Genomic DNA, 13,114 nt, shown 5'->3' with positions numbered 1-13,114 from the left:
GATGACAGAAAAAGTCACACAAATCCAGGAAACACAGAGAGTCCCAATCAAGAGGAACCCAAAGAGGCCCACCTCAAGACACATCATAATTAAAATGGCAAAATTTGAAGACAAAGACAGAATCTTAAAGGCATCCAGGAAGAAACAGGAAGTAACATACAAGGGAGCCCCAATAAGGCTAACAGCTGACTTCTCAATGGAAACACACCAAGCCCGAAGAGAATGGCAAGAAATATTTCAAGTAATGAGAACCAGAAATCTGCAACCAAGGCTACTTTACCCAGAAAGGCTTTCACTCAAGATAGAAGGCCAAATAAGAAGCTTCCCAGACAAAAGAATTCTAAAGGAATACACCTCCTCCAAACCAGCTCTGCAAGACATGCTAAAGGGACTGCTGTAAGGAAAGGAAGGAAAAGAGAGAGAGAGAGAGGAACACACATATATAAAAGACAATGAATAAGTACCTATCAATAATAACCTTAAACATAAATGGATTAAATGTTCCAATCAAAAGACATAGAATAGCTGAATGGATAAGAAAGCATGACCCACACATATGCTGCCTACAAGAGACCCACCTCAGGATAAAAGACTTGCACAGGCTGAAAGTGAAGGGCTGGAAACAAATTTTTTAAGCAAATGGACAGGAAAAAAAGCCGGGGTAGCAATACTTATATCAGACAAAATGGACTTTCAAAAAAGGGCCATAAAGAGAGACCCAGAAGGTCACTTCATAATACTCAAGGGAAGAATCCACCAAGAAGACATAAACATTGTAAATATATATGCACCCAACATAGGAGCACCCAAATACATAAAGAAAATCTTAGACGACTTTAAGAAAGATACTGACAGCAACACAATTATAGTGGGGGATTTTAACACCCCACTATCAAAAATGGACAGATCTTCCAAACAAAATATCAACAAAGGTATTGTGGTATTGAACAATACCCCAGATAAAATGGACTTTACTGATATATACAGAACCTACCATCCCAAAGAAGCTGAATATACATTCTTTTCAAATGTACATGGAACATTTTCAAAGATAGACCACATGATAGGACACAAAACAAGCCTCAACAATTTCAAGAAAATTGAAATCATACCAAGCATTTTCTCGGACCACAAGGGACTGAAGCTAGAAACCAATCCCAAGGAAAAAAACTGAAAACACTCAAAATCATGGAGATTAAATAGCATGCTATTAAACAATGAATGGGTCAAGAACGATATTAGGGAAGAAATCAAAAGGTTTTGGGAAACAAATGAAAATGAACTCACAACAACCCAAAACTTATGGGACACAGCCAAGGCGGTCCTGAGAGGGAAGTTCATAGCGATACAGGCCCACCTAAAAAAGTTAGAAACATTTCAAACAACCTAACCCTATGTCTATAAGAACTCAAGGAACAACAACAAAGACAGCCCAGAGCAAGCAGAAGAAAGGAAATAACCAAGATCAGAGCAGAATTAAATGACATAGAGACTAAAAGCACAATTCTAAGGATCAATGAATCCAAGAGCTGGTTCTTTGAAAAGATAAACAAAATCGACAAGCCTTTAAGCACTCATAAAGAAAAAAAGAGAGAAGACTCAAATAAACACAATCAGAAATGAAAGAGGAGAGATTACAACAGATACTACAGAAATACAAAGGATTGTAAGAAATTACTACAAAGAACTGTATGCCAAGAAATTTGAAAACCTAGTTGAAATGGACAAATTTCTAGAAAAATACAATCTTTCAAAATTCAATGAAAAAGAAGCAGAAAGCCTGAACAGACCAATAACAACAAAAGAAATTGAAGCAGTAATCAAAAAACTCCCAACACACAAAAGCCCTGGACCAGATGGTTTTACAGGAGAATTCTACAAAGCATTTAAGGAAGAGCTAACCCCTATCCTTCACAGACTATTCCAAAAAATCTAAAAAGATGGAAGAGTCCCAAACTCTTTTTATGAGGCCAACATCATCCTAATTCCAAAACCATATAAAGACACAACAAAGAAAGAAAACTTCAGGCCAATTTCACTGATGAACATTGATGCTAAAATCCTCAACAAAATACTGGCAAACAGCATCCAACAGTACATGAAAAAGATCATACACTATGACCATGTGGGATTCATCCTAGGGATGCAAGCATGGTACAGTATTCACAAATCAGTAAATGTAATACATCACATAAACAAAAGCAAAAACAAAAACCACATGATCATATCAATAGATGCAGAAAAAGCATTTGTAAGGAACAGCACTCATTTATGATAAAAACACTCAGCAAAGTGGGAATAGAGGGAGCATTCCTCAACATAATAAAGGTCATATATGAGAGACCTACAGCCAACATGATACTCAATGGGCAAAAAGTAAAATCTTTTCCACTAAGATCAGGAACAAGACAAGGCTGTCCACTTTCACCACTTTTATTCAATGTAGTACTGGAAGTTTTAGCCACAATGATCAGACAAGAAAAAGAAATAAAAGTCATCCAAATTGGAAAGGAGGATACAAAACTGTCACTGTTTGCAGATGACATGATATTGTACATAGAAAATCCTATAGACTCGGGCAAAAAGCTGATTGACCTAATAAGTGAATTTGGCAAAACAGTGGGATACAAAGTCAATATCCAGAAATAAAAGGCAGTTTTGTACACCAACAATGATGCAGAAGAAGCAGAAATAAAGAAAAATATCCCATTCAAGATACAAAAAGAAAGATAAAATACCTAGAAATAAACCTAACCAAAGAGGTAAAAGACCTGTGTTCAGAAAACTACCTAACGCTGACGAAAGAAATTAAGGAAGACACAAACAAATGGAAACATATACCGTGTTCATGGACTGGAAGGATTAATATCATCAAAATGTACATACTACCCAAAGCAATTTACACATTCGATGCAATTCCTATTAAAGTACCAATGGCTTATTTCACATGCATAGAACAAACACTTCAAAAATTTATTGGAACCATAAATGACCCTGAAAAGCTGCTGCAATTTTCAGAAAGAAGAATAAAGTAAGAGGGATCACAATACCTGACACTAAACTATACTACAAGGCCATTGTAATCAAAACAGCCTGGTACTGCCATAAAAACAGGCACATGGACCAATGGAACAGAACAGGGAGCCCAGAAATAACCCCAAGTCTCTATGGTCAATTAATATTTGACAAAGGAGGCAGCAACATGAAATGGGGTAAAATTAGCCTTTTCAACAAATGGTGTTGGGAGAACCTGCCAGTTACGTGTAAAAAAATGAAACTGGAGCACCAATTTACACCTTATACAAATGTAAATTGAAGGCGGATAAAAGACTTAAATATAAACCGTGACACCATTAATGCCCTAGAGGAGAATGTAGGTAGGAATATCTCAGATATTTTACATAGAAACTTTTTTACTGACATGTCCCCTAGAGCAAGGGACATAAAGGAAATAATAAACAAATGGGAGCTCATCAAAATAAAAAGCTTCTGCACAGCTAAAGAAAACAGTATCAAAATAAAAAGAGAACCAACTGTATGGGAAAACATATTTGCCAATGATACCTCAGACAAGGGTTTAATCTCCAAAATATATAAAGAATTTACACAACTCCACTCTAAGAAGACAAGCAACCCAATTAAAAAATGGGCAAAGGACTTGAACAGACACTTCTCCAAGGAGAACATACATAGGATTCAAAGACACATGAAACGATGTTCAATATCGCTAGCTATCAGAGAGATGCAAATTAAAACCACAATGAGATACCATCTCACATGGGTCAAAATGGCCATCATAAACAAAGAAACAAACAACAAGTGTTGGAGAGGTTGTGAAGCAAAGAGAACCCTAGTGTACTGTTGGTGGGACTGCAGACTGGTAGAACCACTATGGAAAGCAGTATGGAACTTCCTCAGAAAACTAAAAATGGATCTGCCTTTTGACCCAGCAATTCCACTGCTGGGACTTTATCCTAAGAACACTAAAACGCCAATACAAAAGAACCTATGCATCCCAATGTTTATGGCAGCACAATTTACAATAGCTAGATGTTGGAAACAATCTAGATGCCCATCAGTAAATGAATGGATCAAAAAACTATGGTACATTTACACAATGGAGTTCTATGCAGCAGAAAGAAAGAAGGAGCTCCTACCCTTTTCAACAGCATGAATGGAGCTGGAAAGCATTATGCTAAGCGAAATAAGCCAGGCAGTGAAAGACAAATACCATATGATCTCACCTTTAACAGGAACCTAATCAACAAAACAAAGAAACAAGCAAAATATAACCAAAGACACTGAAATGGAGGACAGGCTGACAGTGACCAGAGGGGAGAGAAGAGGGAATTTCAGGGGAGAATGGAAAGCGTTTACAGGAACAAATTTAAAGGACACATGGACAAAAACTAAGGGGAGTTTTGTAATGTGAATGAAGTGGGGATGGATGTGTGGGTGGGCTGGAATGGAAGTAAAAGAGAAAAAACTGTACTTGAATAATGATTAAAATAAAAAAAATAAAATAAACAAAGAAAAAGAAAAGCAATGCTTAGAGGATTCCTCCTCTGCTTTAGAAGAAAAGAAAGTATATATAAAACCTAATTGAAAATAATAACAAGATATGGCTTGGAGTGTTTTGCAGAACTGTTTTAACATGGTCTTCTAGAAGAAATTATAGATTATGGCTACATTCCTACCTGAAAAACTTCCAGGTGGAATTTCCAGAAAAATACTCTCCCATGTCTCCCTCCATAGTCATAACATTTGTGCACTCTCTGCATTGAATCATTAACACTGTCTCCTTGAGTTAAAGAAGGAGAGCATTCTTCACCTCATGGCAGAATTTCATAGGGTTGACCTTCCCTTTTCTGAAGTGTTTTTTTTAAATACATTTTATTGATTATGCTATTACAGTCATTTCATTCCTCCTCTTTAGTCCTCTCCACCCTCAACACCCCATCCCACCCACATTCCTCTCTTTTCCCCTAACTTTAGTTCATATCCGTGGCTCATGCCTATAAGTTCTTTGGCTTTTACATTTCCTATACTATTCTTAGCAACCCCCCCCCCTTGTCTATTTTCTGCCTACCATTTATGCTACTTATTCTCTGTACCCTTTCCCCCTCTCTCCACCACCCATTCCCCTATTGATAACCCTCCATATGATCTCCATTTCTGTGGTTTTGTAACTGTTCTAGTTGTTTGCTTAGTTTGCTTTTGTTTTTGTTTTAAGTGTGGTTGTTAATAACTGTGAGTTTGCTGTCATTTTACTATTGATATTTTTAATCTTCTTTTTCTTAGATAAATTCCTTTAACATTTCATATAATAAGGGCTTGGTGATGATGAACTCCTTTCACTTCACCTTATCTGAGAAGCACTTTATCTGACCTTCCATTCTAAATGGCAGCTTTGCTAGATAGAGTAATCTTGGATGTAAGTCCTTTCCTTTCATGAATTCAAATACTTCTTTCCAGCCCCTTCTTGCCTGGAAGGTCTCTTTGGAGAAATCAGCTGACAGTCTGATGGGAACTCCTCTGTACATAACTGTCTTCTTTTCTCTTGCTACTTCTAGGATTTTCTCCTTATTTTTAATCTTGGGTAATGTAATTATGATGTGCCTTGTTCTGTTCCTCCTTAGGTCCAACTTCTTTGGGTCTCTCTGAGCTTCCTGGACTTCCTGGAAGCCTATTTCCTTTGCCTGATTGGGGAAGTTCTCCTTTATTATTTGTTCAAGTGAGTTTTCAATTTGTTGCTCTTCCTCTTCTCCTCGTGGTACCCCTATAATTCGGATGTTGGAACATTTAAACTTGTCCTGGATGTTCTTAAACCTCTCCTCATTTTTTTTGAATTTTTGTTTCTTTATTCTGTTCTGGTTGAGTATTTCTTTCTTCCTTCTGGTACACACCATTGATTAGAGTCCCAGTTTCCTCCCCATCACTATTGGTTCCCCGTACATTTTCCTTTATTTAGCTTAGCATTGCCTTCATTTTTTTCATTTACTTTGGAACAAAATTCAACCAATTCCGTGAGCATCTTGATTACTAGTGTTTTGAACTGGGCATTTGATAGGTTGGCTATCTCTTCCTCGCTTAGTTGTGTTTTTTCTGGAGCTTTGATCTGTTTTTTCATTTGGGCCATTTCTTTTTTGGGTCAGCTCACCTGTTACATGGTAAGGGGCAGAGCCTTAGGTATTCAGCAGGTGGGGCAACCCACATCCCTGCGTTTTGGTGTTGTATGTGGGAGAGGGGTCTGAGAGGGAACAATGGAGCTTGCTCCACTCTCTGCTGGATTTCAGTCACTTCCCCTGCTACTCATAAACAAAGTGGGCCCATCTGGTGCTGATTCCAGGGTGGGTAGCTTTGTGTACATTCTAGGACCCTGTGGGTCTCTCCAACAAACTCCCCTGTAAGGCTGGGAGGTTCTCCTGTTGCATCAACCCCACAGGTCTTCTCAATTGGTAGTCTGAGGCCTTATTTCCCTGCACTGGGACCCCAGGTTGTGAGGTCTGTCTCATTCCCCAGGTGTTCCTCCTGGTTTACCCACACGTGAATGTGGGACCACCTGCTCCACAATCTGCTGCCTCCCTGGGTCTGCCAGCCACCACCTTGCCTGCCCCAATCCCCTGACACTACTTTGCTGTGCGTCCTCTTAGCCTGGCTGCCCATCTCTTCCCCTCCTACCAGTCTGGATGGATATTTCTTCTTCAACTCCTTGGTTGTTGGACTTCTATACAGTTCGATTTTCTGTCAGTTCTGGTTGTTTTTTGTTTTTAAATTGTTGTTGTCCTTTTGGTTGTGTGAGGAGGCACAGTGTGTCTACCTATGCCTCCATCTTGGGCAGAAGTCCCTTTTCTGAAATGTTTTATTTTTCCTACATTCTATGACACCTGCCTCCTTGACAATTTCTTCCTATCTTTCAGAAATCTCCTACATTTCACTTGTTATCTCATTGTCCATGGCTTACCTTAAATATCCATTTATCCTGGAGTCCATCATGGTTTTCTTCTCTCATTACACCTGTTCTTGGGTGAACCTCATTCACTCCCATGATTTTTATTGTTACCTTATGCAGGTGACTTTCTGGTTTGTAGCTGTACTGTATTTTCATTTGAATGTCCTATGGGCATTGACAGCTTGACATGTTCAAAACTGAACTGGGGTGACTTCTGGTCATTTTGGTGGTATAGGTAAACATGGCTTGCCTCCTTGCAAAATCATATCACAATTACAATGAAAATATAGAACAACCATCACTCAGAACCATCAGAAATCTAATTGAATTGAAATCTGCCAGCTATGAAATTAAATAAACTGCATCTATCCAGAGTGGCAGGAGGGCAGAGACATGGAATGAGCTGGTGTCTCATCCATGTTTGGTGGATAAAAATTTGGAAGGGATATCTCAGGAGAGAGGAGTTCTACCTCCTCACAAGGCACCCCATCCCAGGGTTCCAGTGCTAGGAAGATAAGTTCTCATAACTTCTGGCTGAAAAAGCCAGTAGGGATTGAGTCAGTGGAAGAAACTTATAGAGTCCCAAGCAGTTCCCCTAATTGACTCTTTAAGTTTCTTAAAGAGTCTTTAACTTTCTTAAACGTGGACTTACTCAGACTTACTCCCTCTGTACTCCAGCACCAGAGTAGTAGCATGAAAAGGACCAGTGGTGTACAGGGAGAAACTGAAGTCTCTAGAAGAAGGTGGGAGCTGGGGACAGCTTTACCCAGACAGAAAGGTGGGCAAAGACCATTGTTCCTTTTCTGAGGTCTTCCTGTTCAAAGCCACAGAGCTGGCAGGTGGTGCCATATCTGAGGATCCATCAGCCTGGCTAATACTCTTTGCCCCACCCTGGAGGTCCCCTGAAACTCTGTCCCACAGAGGTTATCAGCCCAGCAAAACTGTTAACCTTGACCTTTCCATATGAATGGCTGGTCCTGGCTCATGAGTCACAACCTCATAAATCCTATCAAATAAGCAACAGCCATCCTCAGTAAGCCCCTGGCCCCCAAACCTCTTGCCAAGTGGCCTCAGGCATGCCTCCAGAAGCAGCCAGTCTAGATTCACAGCTCAGCTTCACCTGGGAATCTCCAAGACCAGTACAAGTAGTAGGCATCTCAGATTGCTTTATAGCTCATGCAGGGTGGCCCAGGGCAGAACACAGGTGGGGGCTGACCTTGGCCTGCAACACTTGGGAAACCCCAGAGCCTCTACACCCAGTGGACAGCTACAGACCATGTCACACCATCACCACTCTGACCCTGCCTAGCTGATCCTTCATGGAGGATGGAGTTTGGGAGTCAGTGGTCACAGCCATTCCCTGCAGCAGCCTGGGTAAATCACTCTTACTGACTTGCCAAGCACAATCAATGCTCAACTACAAGAGGAGGGTATACTTAGCTCATACAGGAGGCACACTTTGAGTACCCAGCTTGAATGGTAGGGGAAGCTGGGCCACTGGACCCTACAGGACACCTACTACCTTAAGACACACTACAAAGATTGGGAGTCATAGCTACTCTAACTAACACATAGAAACAAATACAGGGAGGCTGTCAAAATGAGGAAACAATGAAACATGGTCTAAATGAAAGAACAGATCAAAACTCCAAAATAAGATCTAAACGAAATGGAAATATGCAATCTATCAGACATAGAATTCAAAACACTTGTTATAAGGATGCTCAAAGAACTTAGTAAAGACCTCAACGGCATAAAACTGATCCAGTCAGAAATGAAGGACACACTAATTGAAATAAAAGAACAATTTACAAGTAAGCAACAACAGTAGAGTGGATGAGAAAAAAATCAATGATTTGCAACATAAGGAAGCAAAAAGTTGCCAATCAAAACAATAAGAAGAAAAAAGAATCACCCCCCCCAAAAAAAAAGAGAATAGTGTAAGCAAGACTGAGGGACAACTTCAAGCATTCCAACATTCTTGTCATAGGAGTGCCAGAAGAAGAGAAAGAACATGAAATTGGAAATCTATTTGACAAAATAATGAAAGAAAACTTCCCTAATTCGGTGAAGGAACTAGATATGCAAGTCCAGGAAGTACAGAGAGTCCCAAATAAGATGGGTGCAAAAGGTCCACTCCAAGACACATCATAATTAAAATTCCAAAGGTTAAAGATAAGGAGAGAATCTTAAAATCAGCAAGAGAAAAGCGGATAGTTACCTACAGGGGAGTTCCCATAAGACTGTAAACTGATTTCTGAAAAGAAACTATGTGGGTTAGAAGGGATTGGGAAGAAATATTCAAAATCATGAAAAGCAGGGACCTACAGCCAAGATTGCTCTACCCAGCAAAGATATTTAGAATTGAAAGGTTGATAAAGAGCTTCCCAGACAAGAAAAATCTGAAAGTGTTCATCATTATCAAACCATTATTACATGAAATGTTAAAGGGACTTCTTTAAGAAAAAGAAGCAGGTCATAACTGTGAATAATAAAATGTCAATAAATATATATTTATCAACAATTTAATTTAAAAAAATCTAAGCAAACAAGAACAGAGACAGGATTATGTATAATGGAGAGAGATTTTGATGGTTGCCATATGTGAGGCGGTTGTGGATAGATGTGAGGGAGGCGTAGGGGAATGGATGAAGAGGTGAGAGCACTAAGAAGTGCAAATAGGTAGTTATAGAATAGCCATAGGAGTGTAAAATACAGTATAGGAAATGGAGTAGCCAAAGAACTTATATGTATGACCCATGGACATGAACTGTACAGATTGTGTAGGGATTGTGTGAGGGATGGGGATGGTGCTATGTGGAGGGAGGCAAGGGGGAAAAATTGGGACAACTGAAATAGCATAATCAAAATATAATTACAAAAAAGAAACTGAACTCATTTTCTGCATTTCCACATCTCCTACTTCTTTTCTAACTCTCTTATTTCCTACAGTACCTCAGACAAGTTGGACTTTCTCTTCTCCCTTTTAAACTAACCACTCTTTCTAAGTCCTATAGGCCTGATTTAGTTGGTTTCTTAGTGTCTCTTGGCCTCACCCATTCTTCTCCATTCATTCTTGTTTTCACCTAAGTCCTCATCACTTCTTGTTTTGATCACTGTAATATTCTTTTCTTAAGATTTCTAAGACTTTTCTACCTAATCCCTCTGATTTAAAAAAATAAAAAAGTCTGGGGAGATAAGTTGGAATATACTCAGAGACATTATATAAAGTGATCCTCAGTAAAAGTAAAAATATTTAAGTTTTATATTTGATCTTAAAAATTTATTTGCATTATGTATTCTTTTCTATGTTATACATTGTAGCCACTTTAGACATAATTTTTGAAACTACACATGACTGAGAAAACCTGAATGCTCTGTGAAGATGCTCTATTTGACCTGGTGTTATTGTTACTATCAGGCCACTACTACCAAGTCTCTGTCAGGAACACTCCATCCAATCTTTCTGTTCCAACTCTCTTCACCCATCATTTTCTACATATTTTTGGTACATATGTTTACAAATCTGATCATTATCACATTTTTCTGGTTAAAAGTATTAGTAATTCTCAATAGTTCTCAAGGTATGCTCTGACTCCTTAATTGCTCCCAGTCTAATGTTTCCACCATTCCTTCACATTCCTCATTCACTTCAGCCATATTGAATAACTTTTGTTATTTTGTATCATACAAGTTCATCCCTCATGCCTATGTTGTTCTGTCAATGTGAAATGCTCCTATTCCATTTGTTTGTCCTTCTAATTTCTACTCATTTTTTAGTACCCATGAAAACTTCTATATTATTGTTATTTGTCTGTGGCATTTTTGTCTTTTAGTTGATTGCTGGTTTCTGTCCCCATTTTTACATAACCTTGCTGAAATGTAAGGAGCCACATTTATTAGAGTTTCTGTTAAAGTTTTGGCAACATAGTGGATGCTCAATATATATATTTTTTGGACAAAAAGGGAAAGAAAGAAAGAAAGAGACAAGGAGGAAGGAAAGTAGGTAGAGAAAGAGACAGAAGTCAATCCTATCTCTGCTTCTCTTCTTACCCAGTCCTAATTGTTTTGCTTATAGAGAGCTTGTTTGCCCTTGAAATTAATTACCTAATTAATTTACAAATGCTTCATTGAATACTTATCTTAAGCCAGGCATCGTGCTATGTGATAAAAATGAATAAGGTAGTCCAGGCTCAGAAGTGGTTCCACTACTTTATTCCAGTGTGATATTGGGCCAATTAATAAATTCCTCTGTGTCTCAGTTGCTTTATTTTTAAATAGGTGGTAATAATAATACCTTCCTAAATAGTGTTGTCATAAGGATGAGTCACATAAAAAACATTTTAATGATATGTCTCAGAACAAGTGCCCTCAAAATAATTTCTCTTTCTCTCAACTCTGTATCTGTCTTTAATTCCAAACTTATAAAGATATGCCAAAAACCTGGTGAGGATAGGAAGCTAGAGAAATCTATGCCCTCCTTTGTAATAGCTCATAGTACATTTCAAAAGCCAGGCTTATCTGGATACAAATTTCTCTCTGCCACTAAGTGTAAATGGGTTTTGATACAAGTTACTTAACATCTCTGTGTTTATGTTTACTTGTCTGTAACATGGGACACTAATAATATACATATATCTCATTGGTTATTTCAAATAATTAAATAAATCAATACATTAACATTAACAACATGACAGAGATATTATAAGCATTTAATAAGAGTTAACCAGTATTACCACCTGTCTAATTTGTCTCTAGGCATCTCATTCTATTTGTGTATTTTTTAAAATATCTATTTATCTACTTATTTTAAAAATATATATATACATCCTCCTCATATCATTTAGCTCCTAATGCAGCAGCCCTACTCATGGTCTTTACTGGTCACTGATTTTATGTTTAGTATTATTGCTGATTCAGTTTACTGTTTTTTGTATTTAATTTACTGCTCTAAATTATGTGATGAGGGCATAATGAAGTGTTGTAAAGAGAATAAAATTTTACTAATCATTATTATTATCTGTAACTCATTCAGTTGTTAGTAGATGTAACCTATGTGATAATCACCATAACACTTCTACACTAAGACTCTGGATCCATAGCTACCTTTTCCCAAGGGAAACATCTCAGCTCATTCCTTTCTTTGGAGATACTGAAGCAGATGTTAGAAGTGTTGTGTTAAGTGGTATAATGGAGAGATTATGAAGCATGGTATTGGCACTGGGTAGAGGACAGAGTAAGGCTGCATGCAGGGTCAGGGAGGCTCTAAGGAGGAAGTGACCTTTGCCTAGGGCCTCCATTAGAACTTACTGGAAAAGCATTTACAATGCTAATTTGTGTTGATAAAATTAAAGGGAAAAGAAAAGTAAATAACTCTCAGGCTGAGTCATATGTAGATCACTTTTGCCTATGAAGAAATCCTGACAACTTGTGTCAAAGGTCCACTTTTGATAACTCAAATGGGTGTGAGACAGAAAAAGATAATCTGGCTAGATCAGTGTTTCCCAGCCTTTTGGAATGCAAGGGCCACATTTTATGACTTTTTCTCCCAGAATTTTTCTTATAATAGGAAGTACCTTTTTAGAATCAATCAATTTAGTAAATGGTTAAGAACAATGATTACTTTGAATTCAGTATCAATTATATGTGGATTTGCATTTTGTCCAGCAAAGATTTGCAATTTGATAAGCATATATTTGAAAAGTAGTAGTACATGTATGTGTAAATCCTATTTTTTAAATCTATATGGATTCTTGGACCTGTTGCAATAGGGGTCCCTCCCCTATACATTAGGATCCATTGATCTAGATTTTAAGTAGAAGTTTTCCTTAAGGGATTTAAAAAAAAGATTTACAACAAAGGAAATCATCAACAAAATAAAAAGGCAACTCACAGAATGGGAGAACATATTCATCAATACATCTGATAAGGGATTAATATCCAAAATTTATAAAGTACTTACAAAACTCAACATCAAAAATATCAACAATCCAATTAAAATATGGTCAAAGAATCTGAATAGAAGCTTCTACAAAGAGGACATAGAGATGGCCAATAGACACATGAAAAGTTGCTCAACATCACTAATCATCAGATAAATGCAAATTAAAACCACGATGAAATACCATCTCATACCTGTCAGAATGGCTATCATCAGTAAGT

Source organism: Phyllostomus discolor, chromosome 11, assembly GCF_004126475.2.
Source record: "Phyllostomus discolor isolate MPI-MPIP mPhyDis1 chromosome 11, mPhyDis1.pri.v3, whole genome shotgun sequence".
Lineage (NCBI taxonomy): Eukaryota > Metazoa > Chordata > Mammalia > Chiroptera > Phyllostomidae > Phyllostomus > Phyllostomus discolor.
This window is presented reverse-complemented; position numbering follows the sequence as displayed.